The sequence below is a fragment of the Globicephala melas genome, chromosome 15 (assembly GCF_963455315.2).
Source record: "Globicephala melas chromosome 15, mGloMel1.2, whole genome shotgun sequence".
NCBI classification, from domain to species: Eukaryota; Metazoa; Chordata; class Mammalia; order Artiodactyla; family Delphinidae; genus Globicephala; species Globicephala melas.
In genome coordinates this window covers 81,606,197-81,622,996 of record NC_083328.1, presented here as the reverse complement: position 1 = coordinate 81,622,996, position 16,800 = coordinate 81,606,197, and the positions used below count along the sequence as shown (strand labels likewise).

The following is a 16,800-nucleotide window of genomic DNA, read 5'->3' as shown; positions in this document are numbered from 1 at the left end:
CTGGCCCACAGAGATTTGATGATAAGATTACAGAATAGGTCCTTTCCTCATTACTTTACTATCACATCACTATACTAGCTCCAGTATAATAACAGGAGGTTACAAGTGAGAGCCATGAGACACAGACTCAACTTAAGAAAGAATTTCCAGGGAAAACCAAAAACAACAAGAGGATGAAAACATGGGCGTGAGAGGAACTTGAAGTCTTTGTTGTTACCTATGTTTACAACAAACATGAAACACAGCCCAGCTCTGAGCCCCAGACTGTCATAGCGCCTCACACTAAGTCCTGTTTGCCTCAGCTCCTGTTGCTCAATACAACATGTCCAGATTTCAAGAAAAAGTTACAAGGCATACTACAAGGCAAGACAAAACACAGTCTGAGAAGACAAAGCAAGCATTAGAACCAGACTAAGTAATGGCAGAGATTTCAGAATTATCAGACCAGGAACTTAAAATAACTATGATTAATATGCTAAGTGCTCTAATGGAAAAAGTGGACAATATGCAAGAACAGTAAAGCAAAAAGATGGAAACTCTAAGAAAGAATCAAAAGGAAATGTTGGAAGCCAAAAACACTACAAAAGAAAGTAAGAATGCCTCTGACAAGCTCATGAGTAGACTTGACATGGCTGAGGAAAGAATCAGTGAGCTTGAAGATGTGTCAACAGGAACTTTCCAAATCGAAAAGCAAAGAGAAAAAAAAGAGAGAGAGAGAGCACAGAAGAGAATATAGACTATCCAGGAAATGTGGGACAATTACAAAAGGCATAACATAAGCATAATGGGAATAACAGAAGGAGAAGAAAAAAGAAAGGAACAGAAGAAATATATGAATAATAACATGGCTGAGATTTTCCAAAATTAATGACAGACACCAGGAAGCACAGAGAACACCAAGCAGGTTAAATACCAAAATATCTACACCTAAGCATATCAAACTGAAGAAAACCAAAGACAAAGAGAAAATCTTGAAAGAAGCCAGGGCGGTGGGTGTGGGTGGGAACCCACCTTACCTACAGAGGGACAAGGATGAGAATTACATCGGACATCTCTTCAGAAACCATTCAAGCAAGAAGAGATTTGAGTCAAATATTTAAAGTGTTGAAAGAAAAAGCCTGACAACCTAGAATTCTGTATCCAGTTAAATTATCCTTCAAATCTGAAGGGAAAATAAACTGAGGGCATTTGTCACCAGTAGACCTGCCTTGAAAGAAATATTTTTAAAAGTTCTTCAGAGAGAAGGAAAATTCAGATCTACATAAAGAAAGAGCATTAGAAACGGAATAAATGAAGGTAAAATTGAATCTTGTATTTTCCTTACTTGTAATTGATTAATAGATAACTTCAAAATTATAATAGCAAAATGCATTGGGTAATTATAGCTTGTGAATAAGCAAAATTAACGACAACAATACTATAGGAAACAGAAGGAGGAATGGATTGAGAAGACTGTGTTATAAGGTATCTTCACTACCCATGAGGTGAGATAGTGTTAGTTGATAGTGGACTTGGATCAGCTATAAATGTATATTGCAAACTCTAAGGCAACCATTAAAAAAAATTTTTTAAAGAAGCATAATTGATATACTAGAGAAGAGAGAAAAATGAAGTCATAGAGAATATGCTCAATTAAAACCAGAGAAGGCAGAAAAAGAGAAGACAAAAATTAACAAGTACAATGAATAGAAACAACTACAGTAGATATTAATCCAACTATATCAATAATCACTTTAAACATCAAGGTCTAAATACACCAATTAAAAGACATGGACTTACAGAGTGGATAAGAAAACAAGACTTGACTATATGTTGTCCACAAGAAACCTGCTTTAAATGTAATGACACAGATGCATTAAAAATAAAAGGGTGGAAAAAGATAGATCATTCTTTTTAATGAAAAGAAAGCAGGAGTGGATATTTAAATTCAGACAGAGCAGACTTCAGAGTAACGAAAGTCAGAACGATAAGGAAGGAAGGAAGGAAGGGAAGGAGGGAGAGAGGGATGGGGGAAAGAAGAAAAGAGGTGTTTGGGTTTTTTTTTTAACATCTTTATTGGAGTATAATTGCCTTACAATGGTGTGTTAGTTTGTGCTTTATAACAAACTGAATCAGCTATACATATACATATATCCCCATATCTCCTCCCTCTTGCGTCTCCCTCCCACCCTCCCTATCCCACCCCTCTAGGTGGACACAAAGCACCAAGCTTATCTCCCTGTGCTATGCGGCTGCTTCCCACCAGCTATCTATTTTACATTTGGTAGTGTGTATATGTCCACGCCACTCTCTCACTTCGTCCCATCTTACCCTTCCCCCTCCCCATGTCCTCAAGTCCATTCTCTATGTCTGCATCTTTATTACTGTCCTGCCCCTAGGTTCTTCAGAACCTTTTTTTTTTTTTTAGATTCCATATATATATGTTAGCATACAGTATTTGTTTTTCTCTTTCTGACTTACTTCACTCTGTATGACAGACTCTGGGTCCATCTACCTCACTACAAATAACTCAATTTCGTTTCATTTTATAGCTGAGTAATATTCTGTTGTATATATGTGCCACACCTTCTTTATCCATTCATCTGTCGATGGACACTTAGGTTGTTTCCATGTCCTGGCTATTGTCAATGATAGTCATTTTCACAATGTTGATTGTTCCAATCCAAGAACATGGTATATCTCTCTGTTTGTATCACCTTTAATTTCCTTCATCAGTGTCTTATAGTTTTCTGCATACAGGTCTTTTGTCTCCTTAGGTAGGTTTATTAATAATCACTTGATTCTTAATCGTGTTTATATTTAATTATAAACATAAGATTTATTTTTAGAATAAAAAGAATGAAAAACATCTCCATCATGTGTCTTTGTTCCCGATAATCCCTTTCAGATAGATCTGTGAAGTAATACAGAGCACAGTGTCGACATACCTTTCATTTCAAAGGCCAAAAAAAATAGAGCTTAAGTAGTGAGATCATTTCTATTAGGCTTTATGTTAGTATCAATTAATGAGTTAATCAGTCAAACGAGTATCTGTTGATTTAATCTCACCTAAATGAATGGGTCTCTATTGGTTTATCAATGTGATAGAGCATCAGAGTTCAATGGGCAGGAAGAAAATTCTGCCGGCATAATGTGAGTCTTCACTTTTCCTTTCTGAATCACGAAAGTACCTCTCATTCCTACAGGCTTATCTCCATAATGTTTTTCAAGAGTCTGTCTTATACAAGTCACGAAGTTAAGTTTTCCAGTTCTTCTTTTGGCTTTCACCTCAATGACCTTTTAGTTCCTTGGAAAAATGCTATCGCTTACTAAATATTTTTTTTATTTAATTTTTTTATTTTTTTTTATTTAAAAAAATTTTTATTTTACTTAAAAAAAATTTTCTTTAATTTTAATTTTTTTATTTTATTTAATAAAAAATCTTTTTATTTTAATTTTTGTTTGCATTGGGTCTTCATTGCTGCATGTGGGCTTTCTCTAGTTGCAGCGAGCAGGGGCTACTCTTTGTTGCAGTGCGCGGGCTTCTCATTGCAGTGGCTCCTCTCGTTGTGGAGCACAGGCTCTAGGCGCGTGGGCCTCAATAGTTGTGGCACATGGGTTTAGTTGCTCCACGGCATGTGGGATCTTCCCAGACCAGGACTCAAACCCATGTCCCCCTGCATTGGCAGGCGGATTCTTAACCACTGAGCCACCAGGGAAGCCCAACGTATTATTCTTAACCTTAGTTTTAAATGAGACTCTCACTCTGCCTGTAGTATTTTCTGAATCTTTTATAACTGGGTTATTTAAAGAGGTTTGGGACTTGGGTAGCTTTGGATTTTCTGAAGAAAACTACAGTAGTTGCAGTAAGCATTCAAAGTTTTAGCTATCTGAGAACTTTTGGAGAATACTGCATTCTTAAAACAAAATCACCTTTCCAGGTTGGCCTTCACTGGCAAAAAGATTAGCCAGTAATGCAAACCCCAAATCGTGATATTTCTCACTGTATTTCCCTAGTAGGCACCCTCCATCTGCAGAGTTAACATGAGCAAAGTAACGTCCATTCACAGGAGGTTTGTGTTCACTTTCCGTGTGAACAACTGGCATAAACTCAGAATTGAATCCAAGAGTCGGAAATGGGCCTGCTTCTGCTCCAAGAACAAAAGCTCCAGGAAGCTGGATTTCTCCTGCGATTTTATTTAGATCATAATTTTTTTTTATTTATAAGAGGCAATAAGTAAGGCACACCTCCTACTTCTGCAATTCTAGTTTTCCCACAGATACCTTTTACGGGAAAGGTAAATGGCTCCTTAGTCAAATTAGGGCAATCCACTACAGAGACCTGGACATCAGCAAAGGTATCCGTTAGCCCCTTCTGCAGAACTCCAAACTCCGGAACTCCACACTCCAGAGGCCCTCCTTTCGATGTGCTGCCTCTCCCCTTCTGCCGAAAAGAGGTATTTTTAAAAAAGAGTCCAGGGTTTCCCTGGTGGCGCAGTGGTTAAGAATCCACCTGTCAATGCAGGGGACACGGGTTCAAGCCCTGGTCCGGGAAGATCCCACATGCCGCGGAGCACCTAAGCCCGTGCACTACAACTACTGAGCCTGCACTCTAGAGCCCGTGGGTCATAACTACTGAGCCCACGTGCCACAACTAATGAAACCTGCACGCCTAGATCCTGTGCTCCACAATGAAAGAAGCCACTGCAATAAGAAGCTCACACATCACAACGAAAAGTAACTCCAGCTCACTGCAACTAGAGACAGTCCGTGTGCAGCAATGAAGACCCAATGCAGCCAAAAATAAATAAATAAAAAATAAATAAATGTATTAAAAAAAAAGAGCCCAACCAAGAAGAAAATATGTCTCCAGAAACAGAAGAGAATTTCTCTCCGTTGCTTCACCCTCTAGAAAAACTTAATAAACATTATGCATTCAGTAAAACAAATGCTGGAAGACAAAATGATTTTCAAATCCTATTTAAGATATAAACTGACCAAAGGGAACAGACTTTTTAAAAAAATTTTTACATAACTAAGAAATAAAATTTTAAATGACAGAGAACACAACAGATACAGCTGGAAATCAAATATTAACAGAGAGAAAAGGCATGAGATGAAATGAATACACATGAAAAGGGCAAAGAGATCAAAGCTGAGGGAAGCTAACAGAGGTGGAGGCCTGTCGCAGGAGACGCGATATAAGCGTTTGGGGGTGTCCCTGGATTACAAAGCCCAACAGTGACAATGTATTCAAAGACATGAAGCAGGAAACTTTCCCTGAAATGAAGAAAAACCTCTGAAACTTTATACTTAAAACACTCATATGTTCCAAGAAACTTTTCTTTAAAATGCCCAACACTGAGATATGCTGTAATTGAACAATTGAATTCCAAAGACAGAGAAAGACTTCTTCAAACATTGAAGCAGGAAAACAGATCAGGGTAAAGGAGGGAAATATTTGAGCTGATCTGACTTTTCCACAGAAACACGTTGCACCAGAAAACAACTTCCACAAATTCCAGACGGGCCGTGGATGTGACCTGGAAACGTTACATGTAGGCAAGATGTTCAAATCAACACAGTGGCTAGATGCTCCACACACAAGAGGACACACATGCCTGGAGAACTCCTTGGGAGAGTTTTGGAAAGAGAACTGGAGTCAATTTTTTGACAGTGAGATCCAACCAGCAAGAGAGTAATCAAAAAAGAATTCAGACCAAATATACAACTACCCTACGACCCAGCAATTCCATTCCTAGAAACACCCTAACAGAAAAGAGGGCAAATGTCCAGACAAAGACCTGCACATGAATGTTGGAAGCAGCTTTATTCATTGTAGCCCAAATCTGGAAAGAACCCAAACGTGCATCCACAGGAGAATGGACAAACTGTGATACATCCACACAGTGAACACTACCCAGCAGTGATGCAGGAACTACTGGTCCACAAGACACTGATGGATCTCCCAGTGGAAGAAACCAGATGCACATTTTACAAGAGTCAGTTTTCCCAACTCAACTCACTTTATGTGACGATCAAGAACAGGCAACACAGGGCTTCCCTGGTGGCACAGTGGTTGAGAGTCCGCCTGCCGATGCAGGGGACGCGGGTTCGTGCCCCAGTCTGGGAAGATCTCACATGCCACGGAGCGGCTGGGCCTGTGAGCCATGGCCGCTGGGCCTGCGCGTCCGGAGCCTGTGCTCCGCAAAGGGAGAGGCCACAACAGTGAGAGGCCCGCGTACCGCAAAAAAAAAAAAAAAAAAAAAACAGGCAACACAGATCCAGTGATAGAAGTCAGGACAGAGGTTACCTTTGGGGGCTTAAACAGAAGACGTGCTAGAAATGGTCTGAGTAACCTGGGTGGTGACGACACAGGTGTGTGCACGTGTGAAAATTCATCAGGGTGCACTTTGTGTGTGTTCACAGGGAGAAGAAAGGAGGGAGGGGAGGAGGGAGGAAGGCCACCCGCCAGGTCACAGTCACACAGCAGAAAAGAGCGGCCCACCAAAAGTGCCGTCAGGGTAACGGCTGATTCCGAACTCGGGGAAACTTCAACCACTGTGGACGAGGAAACCCAAGGCTAATCCCCCAGCAGCCGTCAGTTATTTTGTAGTGAGGAGAGTGGAGCACGAATACTCTGCAGCCCCAGGAGGCCGATCTGGAGGGAGAATCAGGTAGTGTAGACGCTTGGCTGCAGGGAAGCCCACAAGCCAGGGGCAACGCAGAGGGCATCGCCCCCAGGTTCCTACAAGCGATGTCAAGCCCCACATCTCTGACGAGGGGAGCGTGACATTGTTCTGAAATGAAGGCGCTCCGACAGCAAGGACCCATGTGCCCGGCGTGTTCAGTGCCCTTTGCTGCTCTAACAAGTTGCCGCAATCTGAGTGGCTTAGAACAGCATGGATTTATTCTCGTAGAGTTCAGGAGGTCAGAATTCTGCAGTGGTTCTTACTGGACCAAAATTCAGGTGTATCAGGGCTGTCTTCCTTCCCCGAGGCTCTAGGGGAGAATCTGCTTCTTTGCCTTTTCCAGTTTCTAGAGGCTGATGCATTCCTTGGCTTGTGGCCGCTTCCTCTATCTTCAAAGGCAGCAAAGTCATCACTCCAACCTCTGCTTCTGGCCTCACATTCTCTCTCTCTCATCCTCCTGCCTCCCTCTTATAAGGACCTCTATGAATACATGGGGCCCATTCAGACAATCCAGGTTAATTTTCCCATCTTAAGATTCTTCATCACGTCCGCAAAGTCCCTTTTGCTACATAAGGTGACATATTCATAGGTTCCAGAGATTAGGACTTGGGCTTCTCTGGGGGCCATTATTCTGCCCACCACACCCAGAGACTGAGCTTCATTTATGCAACATCTCAGAGCCTCGATCTCAGACTTCTGATTGGTCCAGGGTGGGTCACACGCCCATCCCTCATCCAATACCCAGGAAGAGAGGAGGGAAATTCTGGTGGGCATCTCTGAACCATAGCAACCAAGTGGATCTGTGCTCAGCTAACTCCAGAGGGGACCTAAGAGAGACGACAGGACCCACCAAAGCCACATCCCCAGGTCCCTCACCAGAGGCTGAGCTGGCCTCACATCATGGGTCCTCCTTAGCCAACCAGGCAGGACAGCAGAGCCGGCCGCCCACGCCTCCAGCCCTGTCCACACCTGCTTCCCTGCCCTCATTTTTGCTGATCCTGGGCCAGCAGACGAGCGAGGCTGCCAGCTCTTGGCACAGTGCTGATGTCCCCCAAGGCCGGCGAGGTGTGACGGTGACTTGTTATGAGGCTAGCATGGGGAAGACTGGACTTTCTCACCCCTGGTGTCTGGAGACAGCTGCTCTAAATTCCCCTGAGCTCCCAGCCCAGAGGGAAGGAGAGCAAAGCCAGAAATGTAAAAGAGAAACAGATTCCCGGTGCTGAGAGCCAAGGGCCAGGGCCCCGGCTGCTTGGAGGGGAGCTCCCCACTGCTGGGGGCAAAACCCAAGCCCCTCCCACACTGACGAGGCCGGGCGTGGTCTGGCTCGTGGTCCCCACTTCTCCAGGCTCATCCTAGCCTTCTTCCTGCTTCAGTCTCCCCCTGCACCTTCCAGCCTACCTACTTTTGCCTACCTGGACCTGCTGCCTGGAACACTGTCCCTGCCCCATCCTTCCCCTGGCCAAATCCCACTCATCTTTCCAGTGTCGGGATACATGTTCCTTCCTCCTGGAATAAGGTCTGTCTGAACCTCGCAGACTGTGAGATGCCCCCTCTCCACAACCCCTCGGACACATGCACCTGTGTCTTCACTTGTCTGTCTCCCTGTGTTGGGTCACAAGCTTCGTGTCCCTTCTCAGATTCTCCCAGGTGCCCCTTCCTTCCCTCTTGGATGACACCACCCCACACCTCCACTTCCATACGTGAGATACCACACAGAGGGGACCCTGGCTTTTCTAGCAGCACAGAGGGGCTGGATGAGGTGCCTGGGGAGGAAGTGTGTTAGGGGGGATTCCCTGAGCCGGGCAGAACGCCTTCTCCTTTCTCTCTCCCGTGACTTCTTGGAGATGCGGTTCCTCCTTGAAGCCCTTCCAGGGAAGTTCGTGTGTTGGGTGAACACACCTGCCGGGCAGCCCACTCTGTCCCTCCTCAGCACTTTGGGTGTGGCAGCCAGTGCCCTGCAACACCGCCCATCAAATCCTCCCTCACCACCTCACCTCCCTCTCCATCACCTCCACTGCCCTGGGCTTGCTCCTCCCCAGTACATCAGAAGTCACCTAATCCTTGCCTCAGGCTCTGCTTTCTAAAGGATCCCTGCTCTTTGAAGACAGGAACATGTCTTATTCATTATTTTAATCCCAGTGCCTGGCAATGAATATATGAGGAGTGATGTGTTCATTCATTTTTCTGACACTCACTTTGCCAATGAAAAATAAAAGCACAGAGGAGGTGAGTGGAAGCTCTCTTTTAGCATCCTTGGTCAGAAATTGATCTAATGGCTGAACTGGAATCCTTATGCTCTTATCAACAGGTGGGGAATTGAGAACCTCTTTTCACTTCTGTGAAGATGAACCTGGTGATATAAATTCAGAGAGCTGGAAACACAAGAGGTTTCCTCTCCAGGCCTCGGAGCTTTCCCAACTGTCCGGAGGTGAATTAACCTTGAGCTTGGACTTGTGCCGTCTACAAGGCACATGTCTTTCAGCTACTTTCTTGCAGGTCCTTAAACCATGACACGTGGACGTATCAGCACAGTGACAGCCTCCCTCTACCCCGGGTTTCAGCTGCTTTTGAACCACGTGCCCCAATAAAATGAGGCATAAAGGTGTCTGTTTCACATCTTGCAGCAAAGCACAAGAAATTTCTCCAGATCACTTCCTGAAACAAAGTCCCCTCCATTCTGAGAGGAGGCAGCCAGATGTAGCCAGTACACCTTGAGAACTTGGCCCCCTAGAGAAGGGACGACCCTCAGTGCCTCTCCAGCATGGTTGCGTATCCAGTCGTTCAAACAGAAGGCGAGTGACTTTTGCGCTTCTCTCCGGTAGTAACAGTGTGTTTTGTGATATTGCTTTTGTAAGTTTCCCAAGCATGACTCACAATTCTTCCGTTTGCTTGGCTGTTTCCTAATAGTACAACCTAATTAAGCATGATTAGCTTTCAAATTGCGTTAGACTGAGGCCCCCACATATAGAGAACCCCGAATCTAATTAGAGGCCACCGTGAGCATCGGAGAAGCCTGCAGACGTGACACCACTCCACGAAGCATAATTGTCTGCTGGATTTTCTACTTCAATTTTCTTAGTGATGAGAGTTAAAAAAAAAAAAAAAGTGGGAAAAATACTATGTTTTTCAGCTGCAGTGATAACTTGAACAAACAGCTTTGCATCCTCATATAACGTATTTCCGGTAGACATTTCAGAAAGGAGGTGATCATAAAGTGTCTTATAAAGAATGGACGTGTCCCTTTGCAGCTTTTCCCCTCCGTCCTTCAAAATGACTTCATAACATTTATTTTATTTCTTTATCTTTCGACTAGCATGTTTGTATTTATTCTTATAAACTTACAAGAGCTGTGGAAGCCTAAGGCAAGAGTTCTGGAGAGTACTCTGTGTTCTAAACACCACACAGCACCACTCCCATCTGGGCGGTGAGCCTGAGTTCACCCCTCTGCCCAGGGTGCTGGAACCTGCAGACCCTCCCAGCACCCTTTACTGAGGTGGTTCCGGGCACTTCGGTGCCTTTTTTGGTGATATTTTAGCCTGCGGCCTCTGTAGTCCCAGACAGTCAACCATTTCCACCCTTGCCACACACCGTCCTGTGTTCCGTGTTCAAGGTAATGGCTCTCACACAGGGTCAAGCTCTGGAACATCCTCTAGGGACACGTGTGGCCAAAGACACCAGTGTTGATTTACAGCAAGACATTCCAGAGGACCTGGGCCTGGGGGTCCTGCTGCCACTGACTTTATAACATTCCCATGTTAAAAGGAAGCAGCCACGGGACTTCCCTGGTGACACAGTGGTTAAGAATCTGCCTACCAATGCAGAGGATGCGGGTTCAATCCCTGGTCCGGGAAGATCCCACATGCCGTGGAACAACTAAGCCCATGTGCCACAACTACTGAGCCTGCACTCTAGAGCCCGCAAGCCACAACTACTGAGCCTGCGTGCTACACTACTGAAGCCCGCACACCTAGAGCCCGTGCTCCGCAACAAGAGAAGCCACCGCAATGAGAAGCCCGTGCACCGCAACGAAGAGTAGCCCCAGCTCACCGCAACTAGGGAAAGCCTGCACACAGCAACGAAGACCCAACGCAGCCAAAAATACTTAATTAATTAATTATTTTAAAATGAAGTATCCACAGCGTTGGTGCCAAGACCCAGTCAAACTCCTGTTAGCCCCAAGCCTCCCGGGAGCTCATGCTGGAGGATTACTTTTGACTGTTTCTGAAACAGAGAGGGACTTGGGGCAAAGAGAGGAGGACCACGAGGTCCCAGCCCTGAGGACACCCCAACTTGGTTGATGAGATCACTGAGAACCTAAGTGAGAAAACAAAGCACGACTGGGGTCCGTCTCCCAATAAAACCCAAACCCAATACATGATTGAATTCGTTTGGGGACTGAAAGTAGAAAAAGTTCAGTGGTTGCTTTTTGGGGGAAAAAAAAAAATTGGCTGGGGGCAGGGGGATGAGTCAATGCTTTTCCTGCCTGAAGTTTAGTGCAATGCACTTCATTTTCTCATGTTTCTGCTCCATTGGGCCGCCAGGAGCCGTCCACCCTCTCCGGCCAGGGGCTGACCGTGCCCTCCAGTCCTGAGGCTGCTTTGGCCGCCCGGCTCCAGGGAAGAGACGTTTGGGGCTGGCTGGGCTGGGGCAAGCGGTCGGACCCACCCCTCCCTCCCGCGTGGGTGGGTGGGCCATCCAGAGGCGTGTTCCCGGGAGAAGGGGCAGTTCTGATGTGAGACTGAGCTGGAGGCAAGGCGCAGGGGCTGGGAACGTAGTAATGGTTGGATGGTGGACAGCTGCTTAAGGGCCGGAAGTTGATGGAATCACTTGAATCGGGTCAGCCAGCCCCATGGTAGCTGTGCCTGTCCACCGGGTCTCGCAAAGACCAGCATAGAGTCCGCGGCCAGAGCAAGCAGCGGGGCATCGCTCCCTGCCTTTTCCCAGAAGCACAGAGCTCACACCCCTCTGGGAGCCAGAGGCCCGGGGCTTTGGAGACATTTAGGAACAGAGCCTCAGCCCAGCACTCTCGTTCCCAGATGCCACTGGTGAGACCGGCTGGTGGCTCTCAGGCTGCTGGAGGGGACCAGTGCGGCCAGACTCTGGAGGCCAGTGGATGACGGATGCTGTGCAGGGACGCTAGCTTCGCACATCTCACCTCGGGACCTTGTTACCCATTCATGATGAGAGTGTTTAAAAAGCTTTCTAGCGATTTGACGCCGCAGTGACATCAGAGCACGTGACCCGTGCATAGCCAGGCCTGGGCACCAAGGGGTTACCTCCAGGTCTCTGGCAGATTGGAAACAAAATACTCAGCCCTCTGCCACACTTACTGTGGGGAGCTGTAACTAGCAGCCTCCCCTCTGAACCTGCTCGAGGTCCCCACTGAGAGCACCCAGAAGTGGGGGGACACATGGCACGAGGGAGGGGGTAGGGCCAGCTTTCCATCGATCAGGCTGGTGCTGCCCAGCACCCGCCCCCACGTGGTCTTCAGACGCGCACAGGGACTTGATTCGGAGCCGCAGGCTACGGTGGGAATCCTGGGCAGGACCCTGTGTCCCCAGATATCTTCGGGAGGCTGTGCAGCCTACTGGTTCTCTGTGTGGGCCCTGGAGCCAGGGGGCTTCGGTTCAACTTCTTGCCTCTATATCCTTGGCAAGTTACTTTGGTTCTCTGTGCCTCAGCTTACTGATCTGTGAAATGGGCCTCAAGGCGGGGGCACAGCTGACAGATAGCATCAACTGGGTGCATGAGGCCCTGTGTCATTCTGTCCTTCCCCAGTGGGGGGGGGTCTTCCCTCTCGATTCAGGTCTCCCCACAAAGGCCACCTCCTCAGAGTGGTCTTCCATGACCCCCCTTTCTCCACGGGTCACCTCATCCCCTCCCATCACGTGTCACTCCTGGGTAGCGTATTTTTATTTGTTTCTTTATATGGCCTGTGGCTCTCCCAGTAGAACACTAGCTTCGGGAGAAAAGACTCCATCAGTCCTGCCTGTGGCCGCATCCTGGTGCTGATAGGTTCTGGGACAAAGGAAGTACCAAGAAATATTTGTGAACAGAAGACCAGATCTTTTCACGTGCCCATCCCGGCTTCCCACCCGGCACAGGTCGATCTGGGTCCCGTCACACCTGGGCCAAGCACAGGGGAGCCCCCGGGAGATGCCGGACGCAGCTTCCATGGGTTACACGCCCCCAGCAAACATGCAAGGAGCCGTCCTCAGGCTGGGTGCCAGGGCTCCTGGGCCTCCCGGGCGCCATCGCCCATCAAACCAGTTGTGAGTGATCCGTACACGTTGCCAAAACAGCGCCTGCTTCCTTCAGCTCCTTACCGTGGGACGCTGTGTTTCAGACTCTCCGGAAAGCCGGCACCCAGAGAGGTGCTTTCCACATCCCCAGATCCCCTCTCCCTTGAGGGGGAGAGTCGCAACGCCCCATGTCTGAGCGAGGAAAGGTTGGCAGATATCATTCCCCGCCCCCCACCAGTTTTGCACAAGCAGTCCCAGAAGCCTCTGGAGCCTGTATGGGTTGACACCTCCCAGAGTTTCCAAAACGTTTGGCTGGAAATAGGAAAAGTGGAACTACGTTGTGATACAGAGGAAAGCTGAGACGCCGGGCGAGCAAGCTCCCCTGGACTTTGCATTTTCAGCAAAGAGCCTCCTTCAGCCCACAGGCCCCATCAGCAGCCAGCCTGGCCAGCGATAGCTCCACGGGCCTCCCACTTCCTGGACCCTCAGGCTCTTCTTCTGCTAAATGGGGGTGATGGGAGTTCTCACCTCACCAGTTAATACAAGAGCAGCACGAAATGCCGTATGTGTCACGTGATGTACCTGCCATAAACCTAAGTCCCCTTCCCCCCGCACCCTGGATATTTGGGTGGTGGAGGACATCACTGATAGGTTATTTTCTCTATCTAAGAAGGTCTATCTCTTTGACTCCATTTCTGACCACCCACCCCCTCATTCACTGACTTTATGGATTCTTCAGTAAGACAAGCTCATTCCTACCTCAGGGCCTTTGCACTTGCTGTCCTCTCTGCCTGGAGCTCTTCGATATTTTCATGGCCACCTCCGGATCATTGTTCAGGTTTTATCTCAATGTCACCTCCCTAGAGAGGCCTTCCCTGCCCCGTCACCTCAAGATTCCCCGACCCCTCCCCCCAGCCCAGCTTCCTGCTCTGTTTTCACGACTTCCTCATGGGAAGTAGCCACAGCAACGATCTGCTTCTCCCACTAGAAGGTGGATTCTCTCCTTCCAAGAGGACAGAATCCACCTTGAATGGAATCTTTTTTTAAAGCTTCAAGCAAAGCACCAGGCTGTGCTCTCCACAGCCCACCCCAGGAGCCCTGCAGTTCTTGGGGGTCATGGTGGGGCAGGTGGGGTGCCCTGGTGGAGGGGGTCACTGCGAACCATGGGCCGGATAGGACCGCCCACTGCGGGGCAGGATCCCCACCCGGGGAGGGTTTCTAACCACCTTAGCGGAGGCAGGTTTCAGAAGGGACCCTTGGTGGCCATGGTGGAGGCCGTCCACATGCTCTACCCGGTCTGCTGCCCGGGGGCCTGTGGGACCCCTGGGGGAGACAGAAAACTGGGAGTCAGGAAACAGGAACTCTGAGCCCATCTCAGCCACTCACTTGCTGTGTGACTTTGAGCAAGTCACTTCCCCATTCTGGGTCTCAGTTTCCTCAACAGTAAAATGGACAGAGTAAGACTGATGCCAGCTTTGCCTCCACTTTTGCCTCTTCCCAGCTGTGCTGTCCTGGGGGAGTCACTCCACACACCTGGGCGCATTCCCTAGGATCTCAAATGGGACGAGACTTGTATCCACCTCATAGGATTAAACTAATACTGATACTAATACTGACAGAAGCTTCCTTGCACTTAGTAAGTGCTCAGTAAATATCCGGCTCATGATCAGAGGCTGGGAATCTGCTCAGACCACTCCCAGGAAGAGGAGGAAGGACCTCCACCATGAACACGGCAGGGGATGCAGAAAGATCTTTTGTAAATGGTGGCGGGGCTGGAAAAAACAAAAGCGTGAGCCGGGAGGAGGAGTAGAGGGTGTGTTTCCACCTGGGCTGGTCGGTGGGTGTGAGCTGGTGCCCGCTTTGGACACAGCTGGCATTTTTAGCACGAACCTGGGGTCTGGACCTCTTGGCTCCCAGCTGCTCATTAAGTGAAGCCATCTGATTCCTCGACGCGGGACAGGTAACCAGCAAAGGAACCAAGATGGCTGGGAGACCCACCCCTGACACATTCCTCCCTTCTCAGAGCTTTGAGGGGGTCAGAGAGTTTGGGGACCAGGAAGAAAGCGTAGTCTGGGAAATATTAACTGTACACCCACAGCTGACCAGACGGGCAGAACCCACAGTGACTTCCAGGCGAGTCCGGGGCTGGAGAGTGGCTCAGCCAGAAAGCCGCCTTCTAAAGGCTCGACCACAAGCAAACGTGAGCCATGTTACGAGTGCGGCAAAGTCAAGGCTGGACAAGCCCAGTTCTTTCCTGAGTCCTGTCGGCAGGAAAACCATCCAGAAAGTGTGCACTCAGAGCCCTTTCTCGTGGAACTTCAGAAGGCAAAGGGGTAGAGTGGGGATGAAAAGACCCAGATTTTGGTCTCGGCTGTCTCCTAGCAGCTGTGTCACTGTGGGCAAGTCGCTCCCACTCTCTGTATCCGTGTAAAAAGGGTAAAACTAAGGACTAAGAGGCTCCTAGAGGCTGTGCCGTTGTAGGATTATACGATTCAAAGGCTCCTTGGCATCTGAGTTTTTTGCTCTCTCTCTGAAAACCTAAAGGGCAGTGGGGGGGGGGGGGGGAAGGGGTGGGGGGTGTTGTTTGCACAGAGGAAATCAAAATCAAGTTCTAATCCTTTAGGTTTTCAAAAGCCATGCCCAAATCCTGAGATTGCCAGGAATCTGTCCGTTGTAAGAGACAGAAAGCCCAGCTCAAAGCAGCTTGAGCAAAAAGGCATGTTTATTTGTCCCCGGAATGTAAAGATGTGTTGCTTTCAGGAACGGTGGTATCCAGGGGCTCAAATAATGTCAGCACGTTGTTTTTCCTCTCACCCCAGTTCTGTAATTCAGAACGACATTTACCTAGCGGTAGCTAATCCACCCCTCCAGGCTATAGCACCTAGGTCTTCAGCAGCCCTGATGGAAAGAGATTTCCTTTCCTGTTTGTTCCAAGGAAACTCCAAGGATCGCTTTGGATTTGCCAGCCTTGTTCGCATGTCCATCCCTGAACCAGTCCCTGAGGTCTGGGTTTAAATCCAGCCCCACCATTTACTATATGTGACCTAGGATGAGGAACTTAGCTGCAGTCGGTTTCCCACGGCTGTGATGACAAATTACCACACACTTAGTAGCTGGAAGCAACACAAAATTATTATCCCTGAGTTCTGGACGCCAAAATGGGCATCACTGGGCTAAAATCAAGGTGTTGGCAGGGCTGATTCCTTCTGGGGGCTCTAGGGGAGAACCCCTTTCTTTGCCGTTGCTGCCTTCCAGAGCCGGCCCCCCGCCTTCACTGTGGCCCCCTCCCCCACCTTCAAAGCCAACAATGTCCACCGAGTCTTCCTCACATCACATGACTCTGACGCTGCCCACCTGCCTCCCTCTTTGACTTATGAATACCCTGTGATTCCGCTGGGGCACCTGATAACCCAGGATCGTCTTTCCATCTCAAGGTCAGCTGATTAGCAACTTTAATTCCACCTAATCTTCCTTTGCCACGAAACGTAACATGTTCACAGGCTATGGGGATTCGGCTGTGGACAGCTGGGAGGCCACTATTCTGCCCACCACACTCACCTCACTGCCATTGTCTGTAAAATTGGACAGTAGCATTTGTCCCTCAAAGGATCATGCTGAGGCAGAAAGGAGAGCTCTCAGCATAGAGCCTGGCACACAGTAGGTGCTCAACAAGTGAACAGGTCACCCACCAGCCTCAGAATCTGTGGACTTACTCACGAGCATTTCTGAGGAGCTTCATAGTTATGTTGGAAGAAAGGCAGCACATGGTTTGGGTGACAAGCAATGTCGAATAGAATAAGGACTCAAGGGTGCAATGCCGCACGTCCCGGGGTTACCTCTGTGACTGCCATTTGGACAAGGCGGAGAGGGTATGTTTTTACCAGACA

At 48.2% G+C, this 16,800-nt stretch overlaps 1 pseudogene; it reads right to left on the bottom strand.

Moving 5' to 3' along the window:
• Positions 1 to 3,075: 3,075 nt before the first annotated feature.
• The window catches only part of LOC115844500 (ester hydrolase C11orf54 homolog), a 35,037-nt pseudogene continuing 21,312 nt past the window's right edge, over positions 3,076 to 16,800 (bottom strand).